This window comes from Vidua macroura, chromosome 2 (assembly GCF_024509145.1).
Source record: "Vidua macroura isolate BioBank_ID:100142 chromosome 2, ASM2450914v1, whole genome shotgun sequence".
NCBI lineage: Eukaryota > Metazoa > Chordata > Aves > Passeriformes > Viduidae > Vidua > Vidua macroura.
Genome location: NC_071572.1, coordinates 103,089,029 through 103,107,437, shown reverse-complemented (window position 1 = coordinate 103,107,437; position 18,409 = coordinate 103,089,029). Strand labels below are relative to the sequence as shown.

The window sequence follows — 18,409 nt, the reverse complement described above, 5'->3', positions numbered from 1 at the left end:
CATTCTTGGCTGTTTCTCACTGCTCATCCTCTAGGTAAACAACTGTAGCAGCACTGTACAAGGCACTGAATGCAAGGTCACTGAAGTGATACAATTTGCAGGATGAGTACTGCTGAAAGATAATTTTTTATTCCTATGATTAACATTATTTCTTATACTAATTTTCATGCACAAGCAAAGTGAAAGCAGTAATCCATGGCCAGAAGCAGCAGCAGCCTTGTAAGACGACATGCAGTGTAACTACATCTTAAGAGGTGTATTCTTCATAACACCATAGAATTATAGAATCATGGAATCTTTGAAGTTGGAAAAGACCTCCAGGACCATCAAATCCAATCTTTAACTGAATACCACCACACGTACTAAACCATATCACAAAGTACCACATCTACTTATTTTCGGAACACTTCCACCACTTCCCTGTGTAGCCTGCTTCAATGCTTTACAACCCTTTCTGTGACAAATTTTTTCCTAATATCCAACTTGAACCTCCCCTGGCATGACTTAAGACCATTTTCTCCTGTCATCACTTGTTACTTGGGAGTAGAGACCAGACTGGCTACACCATCCTGGGAGGTAGTTGTAGAGAATAATAAGATTTTCCCTCAGCTTTCTTTTCTCCAGGCCAACCAACTCCAGGTTCCTCAGCTGCCCCTCATTACACTGGAGCTCCAGATCCTTCCCCAGCTTCATTGCCCTTCTGGACATGGTCCAGCACATCAATGTCCTTCCTGAATTAAGTGGCCCAGAACTGAACACAGGTTTTGAGATGTGGCCTCACCAGTGCTGAGTGCAGGGAACCGTCACTGCCCTGGTCCTGCTGGCCATACTTCTTCTGAGATAAGCCAGGTGCCATTGGCTTTCCTAGCTTCCAGGGCATGTGCTGGCTCATGTTCAGCTGCTGTAACCAGCACCCCCAGGTCCTTTTCCTGCTTTCCAGCCTGTCCTGCAGGGGGTTGTTGTGACCTAAGGGCCGTTCCTGGTAATTGGCCTGGTTGAACCTCAGACCACTGGCCTCAGCCCATTGATCTAGCCTATCGGGCTTCCTCTTGCAGACCCTTCCTGCCCTCCAGCAGATCGACATTCCCACCCAACTTGGTGTTACCTGCAACTGACTGGGGATGCACTCGATCCCCTCGTCCAGATCATTACAAAGACATGAAATAGGGTTGTCCCCAGTATTGAGCACTGGGGACACCACTGGTGACCAGTTGCCAACTGGATTTAACACCACTCACCAGAACTCTCGTCTCTGCCATCCAGGCATTCTTTTATCTAGTGAGCAGTAAAGCATTATGAACACTGTGGCAAAATAATTCTGAATTCTCCACCAATAGCATTGTGGCTAATGCATTATCCACTGTTGTTTAGGCTGAAGTGTGTCCTACAATGCCATCCTATGTGATGGATCTTTTTTAGAAATGTACCTTTATTTGCTACTGAGCTGCCTACTCAGTGGCAGTAATCTTGCAAGTTCAGTTAAAAAAAAAAAAAAAAGAAGAAGAAAAAGGCATTGATTCTGTACTTTGCAAGTCAAAGATAAAATCATAAAAGACATGCCAGAAAATTAAGGTGGGCTGTAGGGAGTTTCACTGAAAAATGAAACTGAGAACGAGTAATTTGTATTGCTCTTTACTTGTTCTGCCCTCACATTTTGTGGCCTTCTTGATTGAAGTTTGGCAGTCCCGTTAGGTATGAAATATTTTAAGTCTAATAGCAATACAGTGTTCTATCACTACTCTAGTTCATTGCATTACAACCAGGCAACTAAACCCACGGCATGCTCTGTCTTTAAACAGCCATCAATGACAGCTTGGTATCTGAAATTTTTTTTTTTTTTGCTTCTTTTCTCAAAAATATACTTGCTCACAGTTTTTAGTTTCAAATTACAAAACAAGCAGATAATTTGTCAGATAAATCAGGTTCTTTTTCCCAGATGTGAGTTAAAACAATTTGCATTAAGCAGCTATAAAAAATAATAAAATGCCACAGAACTCAAAAGGAGACAAGGCCTTCTGTAACCAGGGGAGTGGACAGCCATTAAAGCAATACCCCAGGACATTGTAAAAAAACAGGTGCGGTGAAAACTAAAATTGCAAAAGAAGAAAAGTGTCCCTTAAATTGGAAATATCAGCCTGTCCACACACTTACATATGGCTGCTGATTATTCTTTACACTAAAGGGCAAGGCTTTCAAACTGATAGATTCAATGTACTGCAGGCTGGCAGTCAAAGCTGCACAAAAAAAAATGCATAGCACATCAATAAATGGACTTTAGAAAAAAAAATTGTATTTTACTGATTGTAAAATATGCATATTGGCAATTGAGCTAAATTAAATGGAGTCTGTTTTAGCAGTTTTACAAAATAGTTTTCCCTCAACTTGCCCCATAGCTATGCCTGGAATCACATCAGAATGGTCACTTCACAGCTGTGTGCTACTGTATTCAGCATTTATTAGAGCAAATATAGCAAACAACAAGTTAGTGTGCTTAGGAAAAAATGTGTACAGAGATCTTATGCACAGGCTGTGGCACCAAATCTCAAATGGCACCTCTGACCATCTCAAACATAACATTTCTCTTTTTAGAAATATGAAAAAATCTGTTTCTTCTTTGTTGAATATGGAAAAATATTCAAAGGTGTCTTCTTGATCAAAGCCTGAACCATGTAAGTTCCAATAACAGTAAGCTCTCAACTGTCCATATAAAGAATGATAGGCATGCTTATGCACAGGAACACTTTTTTTTTTTTTTGTGTCTTTCATTTTCTCCCTTTGTGGCTCCATATTCTACATCTTCCCCACTGCTACTCTTATCATTATCAGGCACAGTTACCTGCAAACTTGCTGGGTTATCTTCTATTATAGATGAACCAAGAGACACTAAAACATTTAAAGAGCAATCATGGTAGGAAATCACAGGAAGAAAAAGGAAAAGCAGCACAGAACTGTTATCCCTTATGCTTTCACTGGCATTTCATTCTGCCAGCAAGAGAACAGCTACCCCCAGATCATCACACATCTATACTACCTGCTTATCAACAGGATAAAAATATGTGTTTTCTTACATGGAATGAGGGTTGCATTATTTAATCTACTTAAATTCAATGAGTAAACTTGAGATATGCCTGAATGTGACAAACTAGGAAAACATTGTCTTTCATTAAACTTTTTTCTGAAGTTATTTTTAATGGCAGTGCAGGGATGAACATTCATTATCTCTCCTGCAACTATCTTCTAGTCTGGCACGTGTAAGCCATAACAGAGAAGAGATTCTATAGAAAGTAGCATCTTACTCTTCAAGGTGCTAATTAAACAGCCAGTTCTCTTCATAAACTGCACTGCTTTTGCCCCTCTTCTCTGCAGGTTTTTGAGAAGAGGAATCAGTCATCTTCCTTGGTAATCTATCTGTGATAGGTGTTTGAGTATCAACATTGCAACACTTTTGCAACCAAATTTAGCAGTTCTTATTTGTTATACTGATTTTTATTGTTGTTATTTTACATCAAAGCTATTCTAGAAATCAGCATGCAAATTGTAGAAGAATAAATCTAGAGAGATTTTGTTCCCTCTGCAAAATAAAATATACTTTGAGTAGAGAAATCACCAAAAGGAGGATTCTCTTAATACAACTTAATTTCTCTTTATTAATTTTTAGCATCCTACAGCTAGGAAAGATAAAATGTTTCCCAAGCAAAGAGCCAGAGGCTTATGGTCTTTCACAGAATTTTTACAAATTATTTTTCAAAACAGTTTTTCTGTTAGGTGAGGAGAAAAGAACTCTTTGACTGTGTGTCACGGACTGAAGTGGTTCATGCCTTAAACATTGTTATGAAGGAGTTTTGCCCATTATAGCAAAAACTGTATAAAGAAGCTACAACCTCAGAAGCCCACCCCTCCTTGAAGATGCCTGACTGGAACTTTGCACTGTGAGGTAAGCCACCTAGATAAGATAAAGGCAACATTATGTTCAATCATCTCAAGTCCGGGGAGAAACAAACAAGGCTGAAGGAAATGAATGCATCCACAAGAAAGCCAAATGCAGCAGAGAACCATCCTTGGCTGGTTGTGGGATGGGGGAGACCACAGCCCACAGAGGCCAGGTTTACACAGACTCTCCCCTACCAAGGGGTGAGGAGGAGGTTTCGGATGTGTGGCGTAACCTCTGATCAGAGGCAGTGAACACCCATACTCCCTTACACAAACCAGCCCAGCTGTGAAACCCCCAACCCTACAGGCCACATCCACGGGACATTCACATGGGAGGCAGTTTGACTGGGTGTCATAATTTATCAAAGATCCCAGCTGGCCTGGCCTGAGCACATATTAATCCATTGGATTCTATGCTTTTTGGGGGAGACCTTCACCACCAAGAAGACTAGCTGGAAAGGATCAACAGAACATTGTTGAGATTCACACAGTTGTGATATTTTCTTTGATCTGTCTCTGTCGCTCTCTTTCTGTCCCCCCACCTATTTTCTATTTCTTTCTTTCTCTCTCTCCTTCTCTCTCTCTCTCTCTCGCTCTCTCTCATATTTATAATTAAATAAAACCTGTATTATTGACTTTGGCATATGGTCTTGTTTGCACCTTAATTTGAGCAGAGGTATTTCTAATAACTCTAAAAATTGGACCATAACACAGTGATGGTGCAATAATAAAAGAGGTAAACTCATCATTAGAACAGATTATCATCAGCATTTGCAAATTCACATTTGCAATAGAAATTTCACTAAAAAGAGGAAGAATTCCATTGCATTGTAAGACTGTAGATTTATCTAAAATATTGCCTAAAAAAATGAGGGCAGTCTTTCATTTTCTTAATTCCTGGGATTGTTACAAAACATCCAAATCCTGAAATCATGTTGCAATTACACTCAATTTTTCAATGCTTTTCTATACAAAGAACTTGACTAGAATAGCTATCACAAAATAAGACAGCTATTGTTGACTAGCATTTTGTGTGCAGACGTTAATTATAGACTATTTTTATTATTCTAAAAAGGAGTGTCTATGGAAAGTTCTCCAAGAATAACTGTTAAAGTAAGCATCTCAAACAAATTCTTCCATTTTGGGCTCTATGTGTTATTTAATGAAAACATTTCTACTCCAACATTAAAAGGTAAAAAATATGGATAGCAGTCTTGTGCCCTTCTAACAAAGTACTTAACAGTATTTTTAAGAATACAATTGTTGAGCAAAGTACATAGAGAAAAAGCGTATATATTAAATGAACTATATGTATTACAACCATTTTTCCAGTAATTCTGTAAACGCCTTCAAAATACCAACATTTAGTTGCTGGTGTTTCCTGTAGTAGTATAAAGCAGGCAGAGAAATCATGATCTAGTCATTACTGAAATAAAAGAAGGGAATGGAAAGAAAATATGAACTGTACTAGAAAAAGTCAGAGAAATGTGGGGGAAACACTAGGAATTTGCTTCACTTGCAAGAGAAATGAAATAGTGAACAGAAGAAAGGAACTTTAGTCTGACCTCATGCTTGTATAAAAACTTTTCATTTAAATGGATTTACTATAGTATAAGAGCTGTGTTAATGAATCACAGAATCACAGAAAGCTTTAGGTTGGAAGGGACCTTAAAGTCCATCTCATTCCACCCCCTGCCATGGGCAGGGACACCTTTCATTAGACCAGGTCGCTCAGAGCCCCATCCAGCCTGGCCTTGAACACTGCCAGGGATGAGTCAGCCACAGCTGCTCTGGGCAATCCATGCCATCATGCTCACTGTAAAGAATTTCTTCCATATGTGTAAACCTAAATTTTCCCTCTTTCAATTTGAACCCATTTTTCCTTGTCCTGTCACTACATTTTCTGATGAAGAGTCCTTCTCCTGCCTCCCTTCAGATGCTAGAAAGCTGCTGTGAGTTGTCCATGCAACCTTCTCTTTTCCAGGCTGAACAGCCCCAAATCTCTTAGCCTGTCTTCATCAAGGAGGTACTCCAGCCCTCCATCACCTTGGTGGTCTCCTCTGGACTCACTCCAACAGGTCGATGTCCTTCGTGTGCTGGGACCTCAGAGCTGGATGCAGCCTTGCAGGTGGGGTCTCACCAGAATGGGGTGAAGGGGCAGAATCCCCTCTCTTCCCTGCTGCCCACAGGACTTTGGATGCAGCCCAGCACAAGGGAGAGGTTTTGGGCTTCCAGCACACACAGCCAGGGTATGTTAGTTTTCATCAACCATCAGTATTAATAACATCCTATCGCCTATCCTTTAATTTAATTCCATATTGCCATTTCTTAACATTCCCCAGGCTTATAACTTTTCCACCAGACTCTTGCCATATTTAAATGTTATATCAAGACAACATTTCCACCACTGTCTGACTAAATAATAAAGCAGTTCTACCGAAATCAATGAACCTTTGTACTTGCCTAAAGCTATGATGTGCTGGGACACACAAAAAACTTTTCTGTTTTCAATGGGACAGTTTTGATTTTATTAAATGCATGCCATGATGCCAGTAATATATACTGGACATACATACATATATACATATATGTATGCAGATTCTTAAAAGAAATATTACTTGTGTTCTGTATACATCTTTTCCACATGAAAAATAAACTAAGATTTTGCCATGAAGAGCATCATGGCATCCTACTTCCTTGCTCTCCATTAAAATAGCTGTTCGAGATTTTATTTATAAATTTTTATTTATAAATTTTGTTGCCCTCTAACAAAATATAGCCATCATTGCTGTTCTGATTACCAAAAAAATACTTGTGATACTTTTCTTGTTATAGAACTGCTTTACATCATTGGTAATGCATTTTTAAGATGTCATTGGAAACTACTCAGATACACTATTAACTGTCAAGATGAGTAATTTTCCTTGATTCATAAATTTAAAGAACCGTTACACCACCTGTATATTTAACAAAAAAACTCTCATCGTCTGGTGTAAAATAATAACATAATAAAAACGTTTTGACCCATCTCCTGCTGTAGGTGGGATTCTGTCCAATCCAGCTGTATAGACAGGCACACAAGGAGTCACTGTGACTTCTTTCGCCTTAAAACAGCGCCTCGCCCTCACATGGCTTTTTTGTTAGCCGGAATATCCAAATGTTTGTTCCGTGATTTCACCCCGTTTTCCCCTGCTTCCTCTCTGGGGGGATTTGCATGAGGGAAACGCACCAACAGGCACAACGCTCTTCTTAGAGAAATTAAATCTTTTCCTAACGAAAAGTTTATTCTGTTGCAACAAATGCCCTTGAGTTTATGAAGATGTCCCAGCTTAAAAATAAATAAATTAACAAAACGGAGGGAAGAGCTGCTGGATTCAACACAACACAGCCCCCGGGATGCGCGGGGTCATTGCGGGGGCGGTAGAGGAGAGGGATGCTCTCGGAACCGCAGCCCGCCGCGGCTCCCCGCTGTAGGGCGGGCGAGCGGGCGGGTGGCCAGGGCACATCCCCGCGTCAAGCCCCGGCTCCTGCGTTCGGAGCGGGGAGACGCCTCCTCGGACACGTTAAAAGTTTGAGGCGGCTCCGGCTTCGGAGGAGGCAGAGCACGGCCGGTTACTGTAAGAGCTCCGCGGGCGCTGAGCCCCCGGCCCGCCGGGCACCGCCCCACGCCGCCGCCGCGGGAAGATGGCGAGCCGCAGTCTGCGCCTGCTGCTCCTCGTTTACGTGGGGTTCCTGAGCTGTAAGTGGCCGCGTCCCTGTCCCACGGGGCTATCGCGAAACGCCGCCTCGGGGAGCTCCCCGGGCTTTCCGACGCGCTACGGCGCTGAGCTGTGGGGGGACGGTCCCCGAGAAATCTTTGTGTATGTTGAGGGGATGGCTCCTAGACGTGTCGCTTCCCCTCCCTCATCCCGGAGCGAGAGGAGCCAAATCGCGTCTCCAAGAGCGAAACGCAAACGAGCTCGTCCCCCGCCACAGCCGGGGCGGTGTGCGCTGATTCTTTCCGTGTGTCTTTCCATGCTTTCGCTCAGATGTAACCTGTTTAAGGCCGGCCTGGTTAAGTGCAAGTCAGCGGCCGTCTGCCGCCGAGCAAACTTTAGGATGCGGGCTGAATAGTTTGTTTTTCTGATGGCCTTTACAAGGTGAATGAACGAGGGGCGGGAGCGCGTTTTCTGTTGCCAGCACTGGATGCTGCATCTTCGGAACAGTCTTGAGTTTCCAGTATTTTTATGGTCCTAACTCCTTAAAAACAAAGGAATGAGGTTAGCATAAGTTGAGCAAAGATTCCCCTGCTGGAAAGCACACATAAATAATAGGAAAAAGCAGATATGTGCAGCACATACCTGCAGAGAACCACTGAATTAACACAGTGTTAGTAATGCCAGTTGTGATAAGGCTGTCACTTTCAGATCATGTCTTACAGTGCTTCTGTTCTATGCTTTTTGTGTTTTACTGATGTTTAGGGAAAGGGCTGTACACAAAAATAGTGTTTTGGAAAGACTTATGTTGCACCATCTTCCAATGAAATGACCAACTAGGACCAGCCCAGGATGGGTTCTCAATCCATTGCAGATGTGGAACATCCATGGTACTGATGCTGGGTATATTTTGAGGTTTACCTTTCATTCCTCTTAACAGAATGTTACCTAACAGGAAGCTCTGTGTATGTAAACTCCCCCCCTTTTTTTTTTTTTTTTTTTTTTTTTCAGAGTCCTGCAGTGGAGATACTTGAACTTATGCATGTCTGATAGGTCTTTGGCTTGGAAATATTTTTTTCCTCTCTTTTTTCTCCTACAAGATTTTATGGAAATGTTGGGCTGCTAAATGAACAGCTAGTGCAGAAATTCTCTTTCACATAGTAACTAATAATAATAAACAACATGGTCTTTTCTTTTATATTTCATTTCTTCTGAATTGCATGATATATCTGAGCAGGTGAAACTGCTGTGATTTTTTTTGGCGACAGATTTCAGTGTGTTCAGGCTGCTCAGCCTTCTGATTAGTTGTCTGTTGGCAGTGCTGGCTTTGACTGCTAATATGCATGCAATACAGTGCATCAAAGTCTGGTGCCTTACATTGTTATCAGACTTGGAGGTTTCTTCTTGGTGGGCTTTTCTTCCCTTACTGTCCCAATTCCAAAGAAACACTAGGTGGAAAGCAAGTTTACAAGAAAGGTGCTGATAAGAAATCTTTTCATGAAGAAAGTGATTGTAGGTGCATGAGTGTGCAAATGCCTATTGTTTGTGGGAGCCAGAGGAAACCCAGGAAGAAATCAAGGAACCAGAAGTCTGCTGCTGCTCCTGTGGCTGGAATGTGTTTGCATGAACAGTAAGGCTGAGTAATTCAGGTGTCCAAGTCAGGCATATGGGCTAAGCAGTCTCTTATGTGGGACCCATGTGCTCTGGAGATGGTGGGGAATGGGCAGAAACTAGTGAGGAAAAGGAAGCAGTGATACCTCACAAGCAGCATAGGGGTTGGCCTCTTCTCCCAGGCAAACAGTAAGGTGGCAAAAGGACACACCATCAGGCTGAGTCAGGAGAGGATGTCAGGAAGAACATGGAAAAGGTTGTTAAGCATTGGAATGGGCTCTCAGGGAGGTGGTAGGGTCACCATCCCTGGAAATGTTCAAGAAACAGCTGGATGTGGCACACTCAGTGCCCTGGTTGTGAAGGTAGTGATTGGTCAAAGGTTGGACTCAATGATCTTAGAGATCTTTTCCAGCCTAAATGGTTCTGCAATTCTGTGGTTAAATTCTGGAGTAGGCATAGAGCTTTCTTGGTAGCTGAGCTGCAGAAATTAAAAGCTGTGTAGGTTGGTCACAGGGCATCAGCATAGCCAAGGCAGATGATGTTTGAATTGCTTTTTATTGAGAACTTGCTAAGAAATATTCATGCAGAAATTGTAATTTCTGTGAGCTAATCTTCCCTTCCACATTTAATTTAGGGAAAGTAAGGGAGCTGGGAGTCTTTAATCATGTTCTCTCTCAGCACAAGCTTCTGGAATTGACATCTCAAAGTTGTAAAAGGTGCTGCAGCGTAAGACTTGTGAGGTCTGTTGGCAAGACAGAATATGTACAAAAAATGTTATTAACCATCATGGCTTCATGGGGAGGTAGTATGTACTGACCAAATGGCCTTTCTGAGACGCATCTAGGTGTGATTTTTCTTAGTATTAGTGCACATTGAAATTAGATTTCAGCTGGTGATTCTGGAAGCAAATGCAGTACAATATGTGTGTGTGAGGACAATGCAGAGGCAGTAAATAGTAGTCTTACCTAAATATTTGATGGAGCTCACTGGGGTAGTTTGAGCAGTAAGTAAGGTGATATTTTGTTTATTTATTTTGGCTCAAGAAAACCCCACTCCTTAATTCTCAGAAATCTTTCACTCAGATACAGAGATTCTAGACCAAAGAAGCCTTTTGTTACTTTTCCCCCCCAACCCTGACAAAAAAATCATAAAGCATGACTGCATTGCCATAAGACGTGACAGTGGAAGTGTTTAAACTATGCTTTCTTGACTATATGTGATAGACAACTGATGTACTCAAAATGGAGACTATTGTCAACCCTCAGCCTTTTGTTGAACCCTCTTTGTTTGCTGGATTAGCTTGGTAGGAACTAATTTCTAAATTAGGCCATATTCAGGTGAGATGGGGTTTCTTAAATTTGTAAGACTGCATACTTCTCTAGTAATATCTGTTCAACTTAATGCTGTAAAGCAGACAGCCTTGTTTTGGAGCAGGAGTGGGGGAAGAGGCATTAACTGAATGTTCATTCTCTTGCTGGTTGAGGTGAGAAGCAGTATTTCTTTGCTAAAGGGTGCTCAAGGTTTAGAAATGTGCACAGACTCTTAGACACTACAATGTAAGTTGTAGGAGGATAATAAACTGCTAATATATAAATAAACAAATGAAAACTAAGTACAAAAAAGCAATGTTTGTCTCTAGTATTCAGCCTAACATTTTTCATTGATGACTGTGGTGAGACTGCATAAGATACCCAGATGCTTCTAAAACTGACACAAATTTACATGGTAGGAAAGACTATTTCTGTCTTTACAAGGGATACATGCTTCTCTCTAGCTTATTTAGTAACCTTTACAATTTTGCCCTCTTGCTTAGATCCTCACGCCTCAGAAGAAACTGGCTGTGAGTTACTGGCTTGTCTCTCAGAAATCATGGCTTTTGCTGCATTTCAGCAAGTCATGCTGTTTTCCTGGGCATGCTGCTTAGAAGGGGTTCTGTATTCCTGAGAGGGTTCAGGCACAAGTGTTGCTGTTCTGTCTCCCTCCTGTCTCTCTCCAGCAGAGAGGAGGCAGAGAGAGCTCTTCCTTGGTTGGCCCCATGGTATCATTCTTCTAGGTTGCTGGCGCCACAGACTACTTTTGGATGCGCAAAAGAGAAAATGAGGGTGGCTGTCTTCCCTCACTGTATACAGGAGACAAGAAACATGCCTGGAAATGTTACATCAAGACAGTTGCAATTCCTTGTTTCTTTTTTAAGGTGAACTTATGCAAGCGGAGAATTTTGTTATTTCTTGGCCTCCGAGGTCCTGTTTTCTCAGCTTTAAAGTTGCAACAACTCTTTGTTCATGTTGTAGGATACATATTTCTGGTAATTGTGAATATCATAGGGCATCTGGCATTAATAATGACAGTTAAAACTACCACTGTGATTGGCAAATCTAATTGAGCCTGGATGAGGTCTTCCTATTGGCTATTTAACTGAATTACACAAAGATATTTATGTGATTATTTCCTGTATTACACCAGTAATTCCTGCTGCAGCCTATTTTGGTAGCTTCCAGGTTCTGCTTCAGAAACTGGGTGATGCCAGTGCAAATGATTTGGTGAGAATACAGAAGTAGTTGTATTTTGACATCATCTTTTCAATTGATTGATTTAACAGAACATCTGGTTTCATCTTTCATGACCGACAGCTACTAAACTTGTCTGTTTTCACTGACTAACTCCAAATGTTATTTGGGGTGTGTGCAGACCTGTTTTAAAGAAGTGAACTAAAAACATTACAGCAGACACTTACCCTTCCTCCAAGGGTTCCCCAGGTGCTTTAATTTCTTCTCAAGTGCTAGTGGTCTCTAGGGAGAAGTCCTCTTGTGAAGTATGGGAGAATGTTCTTGTACATCTGATATTAAGAAAATTCAGTTTCCTCATAAATTCACATGAGTAAATAATAGTAGTATTTCTTCACTGAAGATAGACAGTGATGTGCATGCAAAACTTCTGCAGCAGTAGTATGCAAGCTTCCTTTGTTCGAGGGGGAATAGATTTGGGTTGATAGTGCTTTTAGAGAGCCAGGAACAACTAGTAATATAGTTCTGCAGTTGGGATGTAAAATTTTCCATCTGGTATGATCTACTTAGAATCCATCAATACTCAAAATGTAATCCTCATGTTGGAGCACTTCTGAAGACACTTGCTCCCTGCACATGGTGAACCCTTTTAGGAACACTTTTCTTAAAGTAAGGCTTAGTGTCATACTTTCCCTTAGAAATGCTAGAGGTGACTCCAGTACAAATGCTTACGTAAAGGAAGGTTACTTAGAAATGTGCACACAGCCAGAAATGTCCACATTGCAATATAAATATCTTGTATATTAAAGCAGTTGAAGCACAAGGTAGACATATGTATTTGTCCTTGCAGACTGTTTTCCAGGGCCATATGGAATGGCTAAACTCCCTTGAAGTTATATAATGATATCAAGCAAAACAAAATTTGCATAAAATAGTGTCCTTGTGGATGTGTACAATGAGCTTTCTTACTGCTGTTTTTTCTTGTTTTGCTGGGTTTTTTTTTTTCTCCACCATGTTAACTTTGTGGCAGTTTTGCATATGTGTGGGAAAAGAGATTGTTTACACGTTCTTACTGTCTAGTTCAGTGGCTAGTTCAGTTCTAGTTCAGTACCATGGGGAGAGCACTTTAATGGAAACTGAGGGAAATGTTATGTGGAAGCTGTTTATTTTGTTTCAAGTCATTCATTCTATTCTGGTTAGCTCACCCCCTCTCCCACCCCACTTTTGATAAGCTAACTTTGTTACAGTTTTACTTTCTAGCATGCCTTCTCCCATCCCCAGTACTTTTGAAAGAACCATCAGTTTCAGCAAAATACTTCTGCAGAAAAGCCTGTCACATCTTCCTCAAAGCACTGTGATTGTTCTGTAATTCAACTTCAGGAAGCTTAAAGCAAATATTATGGTGTCTTGTAATCAAGACAAATTATTTGTTTCCTTCATCTAAATGCTAGGGTTTTTTAGAGAATGGAATATGTATTTCAAAGAATGAGACAGCAGATGAGGCTGCAGAAGCATTTGAATGATTGCCATTGCTTGTGCTCACCTGTATTTCCAAAGTAATTTTTTTTCCTGAAGGACACCAGCTAGTTTTGTCACCTCTATGCACACAATATATCATCAAGCACTCAAGTACTTACATAAAATTTCTTAAACTGGGCAGAAAGTAAGCTTGGCAGCTGAACATCTGGTCCTGTTCACTTGTTGGTTTCTAACACAGTGGGAGGTGGAGGAGCTTTTGGAGAAAGAAGAAGGGGAAAATGGCAATTTCTGAAAAGAGCAAGTCATTTAACAGTCTTAGTTGTTGAACTAGTAAGTCTGTAAACCTTTCTGGTTAATAAAAACTAAAGCAGGCATCCAATTTCTCCCAATGATTATTTGCAGGAAAACATAAAAAAATCTGGTACTGAACCTTTTTGAATTATTCCTTTTTAGAAGTTCAAAATTTAGCAGTTTTCAGGAAGAGATGGGAAAATAAAACTTGAATTGAAATAGCTACAATTTGATTCTGATTGAAGAGGCACAAAATGGTGAGATTTGAGCTGGCAAGAACAGACCCTACAAGTATGAAGTTTCTATAGATCTATTTCATAGCCCTTAGGTGGATTAACTTCTTAAGGATTGAAAATGCTTTTGACCCCGTCCAAACCACTGGGTCAGATTCAAAGGGGAACAAAATGTATTATTGTCTGGATGGAAAAATTATGTATCTTTTTTTTTTGATACTAGATAATTTTAACAAAACAGGCTATATTTGTTGTTCACAAACTTCTAATATACTTGGAGGTAATGATGGAAAATTCCTGAGAAATTGCATTTGGTCAAATTAATATAATATACAAACCAAATTTATTGTATCTCAGCCTGCACAAAGTGCCCAGTATGAACTGGGAGACAATCTTGGGGGTGTTATGCAGACTTGTGTATGTTTGTTAGAGTTCAACAAGTGTTTGTGTTTGGCACACTTGTAAAAATATGAGGACAATATATGCAGTGTGAGAAACGACCGCTCACTTTAAAATTTCAAAGGTTTACTGAACCTTAACAAATACAACAAATGACTGAATAAGGAGAAAGAGCAGTGCTGAGAGCATGGAACTAAACCGCCACATGCTCAACCACAAAATGGCTTCTCCACCTTTTATACTCCTGGTGTTGCATGAGGTAACCCTAACACCTCCCAAAGTCCATCAGTCAACTCTTCTTCACTGTCCACTGGTGGAGATTCCTTTCTTGCAATTTGACTGGAGGTCAGGTGTTGCCATGCCACACCCCTTAGCAACAAGCCTGCCCTCTCCACAAATGCCCCAACTACCAAGGCCATCCAGTGGCAACAATAAAATGGGGAGGGGAAAGAGGGGTATGGGGAGAACATATCACAATAACATAACTATACATCAATAAAACTTCTCTTACCATACACATAATATTCATCCTTTAATTGCGAGAGACAACCATTGCATTACGTATCTATAACATGCAGAAAAACAGCATTTTAATGCCTATTATGTGAGGCAGACAGTAGTTTGCCACTAGAATGTATAGACAGTACTTGTCTTTGGAGGCCCTGTCTCAAAAGCCTTCTAGTAGCTAGCAAAAATGAGTAAAAAATGTTGTAGGTTAGGATTTTTCCTTTTTTTTTATTCTTTCTCTCAGGGAATTTTCTTCCATTTGTTGCCTAAGAGAGGATAATGATGATACTTATGAGACAAAAGATGTGGCTGAGAGGAGGAGGAAGAGGAGGGGGAAGGGTGCAGTTGGTCACCCTCTTAGCTGGCGGGCTTTCTCTTGGGAAGTGCAGAGATACCATGTGATTTTGGCTGGGGGGTGGGAAGGGGCTGGTCACTGGAACTAGGCTCAACTCCTTCCTCTCTCTTGCTCTCGGGACCAGAGAAGAATGGTCGGGCTAGTGCTGCTGCAGGGAGAATTTGCTACCTCCACAGAGTTCTGTCGTTCACTGCTTCTCTTACTGTGAGTGAGCCTTTGATCGTAAGAGGGGCTGTTGTACTGATACCTTTTCAACACCCGACCTCGCTGGAAAGGACCCTCATCATCAGCTCAGGTGCCTTAGGAAAAAACCCGGGACCCCAGCCCATTGCAAAGGAAGCATCTCCTGGCTGCCACTCTGCAGCTCCGCTGCTTTAGGCTTTTTGCCTACACGTTAACCTAACAGCCCATGCCTGCCCAGATATGCCGCGGCTCCAGAGTTTTTGCTACACCTTGTTTTGTCACCCTAGTTGTGCTCGCCTCTGCTGTTCCAGCCTTCTGCTCCAAGGTTCCTGCTATAATCCATAGTGCCATCTGGAGGGGCACCGGGACTGGCTGCCCCCACCCCCGCCATGAGTTTGTAAAGGAAGCCCCTTTTCTATATGTCCCGCCAGCCCACCCGCGATCGCTGCTTGGCGAGGTGGCTGAGCTCCTGCTACAGCGCCCCCTACAGCAATGGGGAATCATCGCACCTGCCCGGCCAGGGGCCAACAGCGCCCCTGCTGGCTGTGACCATAACTACACCAAAGGGGAGATTGCTTGGTGGACGAGAGAAAGCTGTTATTGGGTCTCTAGGGATTCTTCTGTTTGTTGCTGCTGTTGTTGTTGTTTGTTTGCATTTGTGAGAAACGACTGCTCACTTTAAAAAATTTTAAAGGTTTATTTCAACCTAAACAAAAAAATACAACAAAAGGACTAAATAAGGAAAAACAGCATTGGAAGCCTCCCCGTGGCTGGCTACCACGTGGCTAGCTCATCTTCAAGATGGATGCTTCATCTTTTATATCTCTAGCCCCTCCTAGAGCCTTGTCAGTCAACTCCGTCCTTGCTGTCCAGTGGTGGAGGTCACTTTCTTACATTCTAATAGGAGGTCAGGTGTAACAAGCTAACCTTCTCAAACGCCCGGATTACCAAGACCATCCCATGATAACACATGCTAGCTAGATGGGGACACATTGCAGTAACATAACTATACATTTATAAAACTTCTTTTAACATACACATAATGTTCACCCCTTAATTGTGAGACCCAACCCTCTCATTGCTCATCTATAACAAGTTGTCATATATATAAATACTTTCAAGTAAAGAACTGTTATTCCTTTTCCTGTATCTTTACCTGAAAGCCTTGTAATTTCGAAGTTATAATAATTTGGAGGGAAGGGGAATCATATTTTCCATTCCAAGGGAGGTTCCTACCTTGATTGGCAGGCACCTGTCTTTGAAACCAAGACAAAAAAAATTCTAAAATTATATCTGTAGAATGTATTGGTGTGTTTAGGTGCATGCTCTGGGTCACTTTTGTGCTCTAGTACCTTTACTGTTTTCCATAAAATGGTCTTAACAGTAAATATTGATTCTTTGCACTTTAGACTATTGGGCCACCTAAGCTGATTTTTCTGCCCTTTCTCCTGTCTGTGAGGAGGTCACCAACAAAGGAGATAAGTTCTCTCTTAAACTCCTGGCTTGTTTGTGTCTCTCGTTTAATGTACCCCTGAGCTAGATTGACTGGGATTTTGGGAAGCGTGACAGGACTTTGATTCAGCTTTGATACTGTCCAAAACAGTGGTGCTGAGCACTTCTGAAACTGGGATTCAAGCAAGTCCAAGTTATTTAATAACAAAAAGCAGTATTTTGTATTTGGGCAGTCTGATTCCCTGCCTAAATAGAGAAAAGTCTGGGTGGGGATGAGAAGTGATGGCTTTGGTGTGAGGACATAGGAGCACTGCTGGCCAGGAATCCCTGCAGTGCTTCCCTCTTAGGATGGTGAGGCCCTGGCACAGGTTGCCCAGAGAAGCTGTGGCTGCCTCATTCCTGGAAAAGTCCAAGGCCAGGTTGGGTGGGGCTTGGAACAACCTGGTCTAGTGGAAGGTGTCCCTGCCCATGGCAGAGGGGGCAGAACAAAATCTATTGTTCTTGTAGAAGAAGGTATATTCTTTAATAACTTCCTCCAGATACATGCCTATTGTTTAATTCTTTGAAACGTACAAGTTTCCAGTCAGGAATTTATACTGCATATGAACAACTCCATCTTGTTTCAGATGTTTGCAACACTTGTAGGAATGATTAAATAGAAGAGGATTATCCCTAAACCCAAAATATTAGATTATCAAAGAGAGACATCTCTGATGTAAAGTAGGGAGATGCATCTGTAGTGGAAATATGGTTAAATATCAAAAAGTGGCCTTTTGGGCTGAAGTAGTGTATGGTTTTGTTACATGACAGTCTAAGAAGCCTTCACATAATTCCACTTATAAATCAATTGCTTTTTTTTCCCCTCCCTTTCATAAACAAGGGATGTCCTGTACATCAGCTAGTGCTGTTTGAATCATATGATACAGAGGTTTTCTGAAATGTATTAGGCATAAAGAGTAAATGGAATTATTCTCTATGTGTTCAATGAAGTCTTGTTGAAATGATGACTCAGGGGTATTTGCATCATTTGTTGAAATGATGGCTCAGGGGTATTTGCAGAATTCAGAATACCAAGTGAAGATGAAAATACATAATCCATTCATGCAGGTCAACTCCTGCTAATGTCTCCATTCCTTTACTTCCTCACAGTCTTTTCCACTTTGATTGTTCTTCCTTCAAGTCATCCAAACATTACCCATTTTTTATCCTGAACTTTGCTAATAACCATTGTCTTGTCTAAAATGGGACATGCAATAGACTAAAAGTGCACATAGGAGTAAACTCTTGGTATTGTACTAAAGTCTACATATGAAATGTCACACCTTAGTGAACAAAATTCAGTATCTGTCGCACTTAAATATTCTCTAGCTGCCAACACATGTATGCTTTACTAAGTCTACACATACAGTATGTAAACAGAGGTTAATGTATTTGTCTTTGATAGCAGTTGTCTTCAGACTCTTTCAATAAATAGTATTTTGGGGGCTAAAAAAAGTAATCTGGGGAAGCTCTGTCAACAGGGAATCAGCATTGTTTGTAGAGACTGACAAGATTTTTTTCAGCTCTGCTTTTTCCCTGCTACTGCACATTGTTTCTTATGTCATTTATGTTCCAGTTGTGTCCCTAGCTGAGTCCTCAAAACAGGAACAATCCTCATGCAGTTACTACTCACTTTCCGGTTGTGTTTAAATTCTTAGCCACCTTTTTAAGGGGTAGAGAAGGGAAGGAAAACAGTGCTACAGAGGCTTTGACTAGTTGCTGAAAGACAGT

At 41.3% G+C, this 18,409-nt stretch overlaps 1 protein-coding gene and 1 long non-coding RNA gene across 2 annotated transcripts in view; one reads left to right on the top strand and one right to left on the bottom strand.

Moving 5' to 3' along the window:
• JAM2 (junctional adhesion molecule 2) overlaps positions 1-18,409 on the top strand; it is a 57,076-nt gene that overhangs the window by 5,060 nt on the left and 33,607 nt on the right. The window lies entirely within an intron of this gene.
• Positions 9,773-14,461, bottom strand: LOC128804104 (uncharacterized). The gene is made up of 4 exons (XR_008435938.1): positions 14,376-14,461; positions 13,378-13,472; positions 11,971-12,072; positions 9,773-9,978 (listed from the first exon to the last, which is right to left on the bottom strand). It is a non-coding gene; the product is annotated as an uncharacterized LOC128804104 (long non-coding RNA).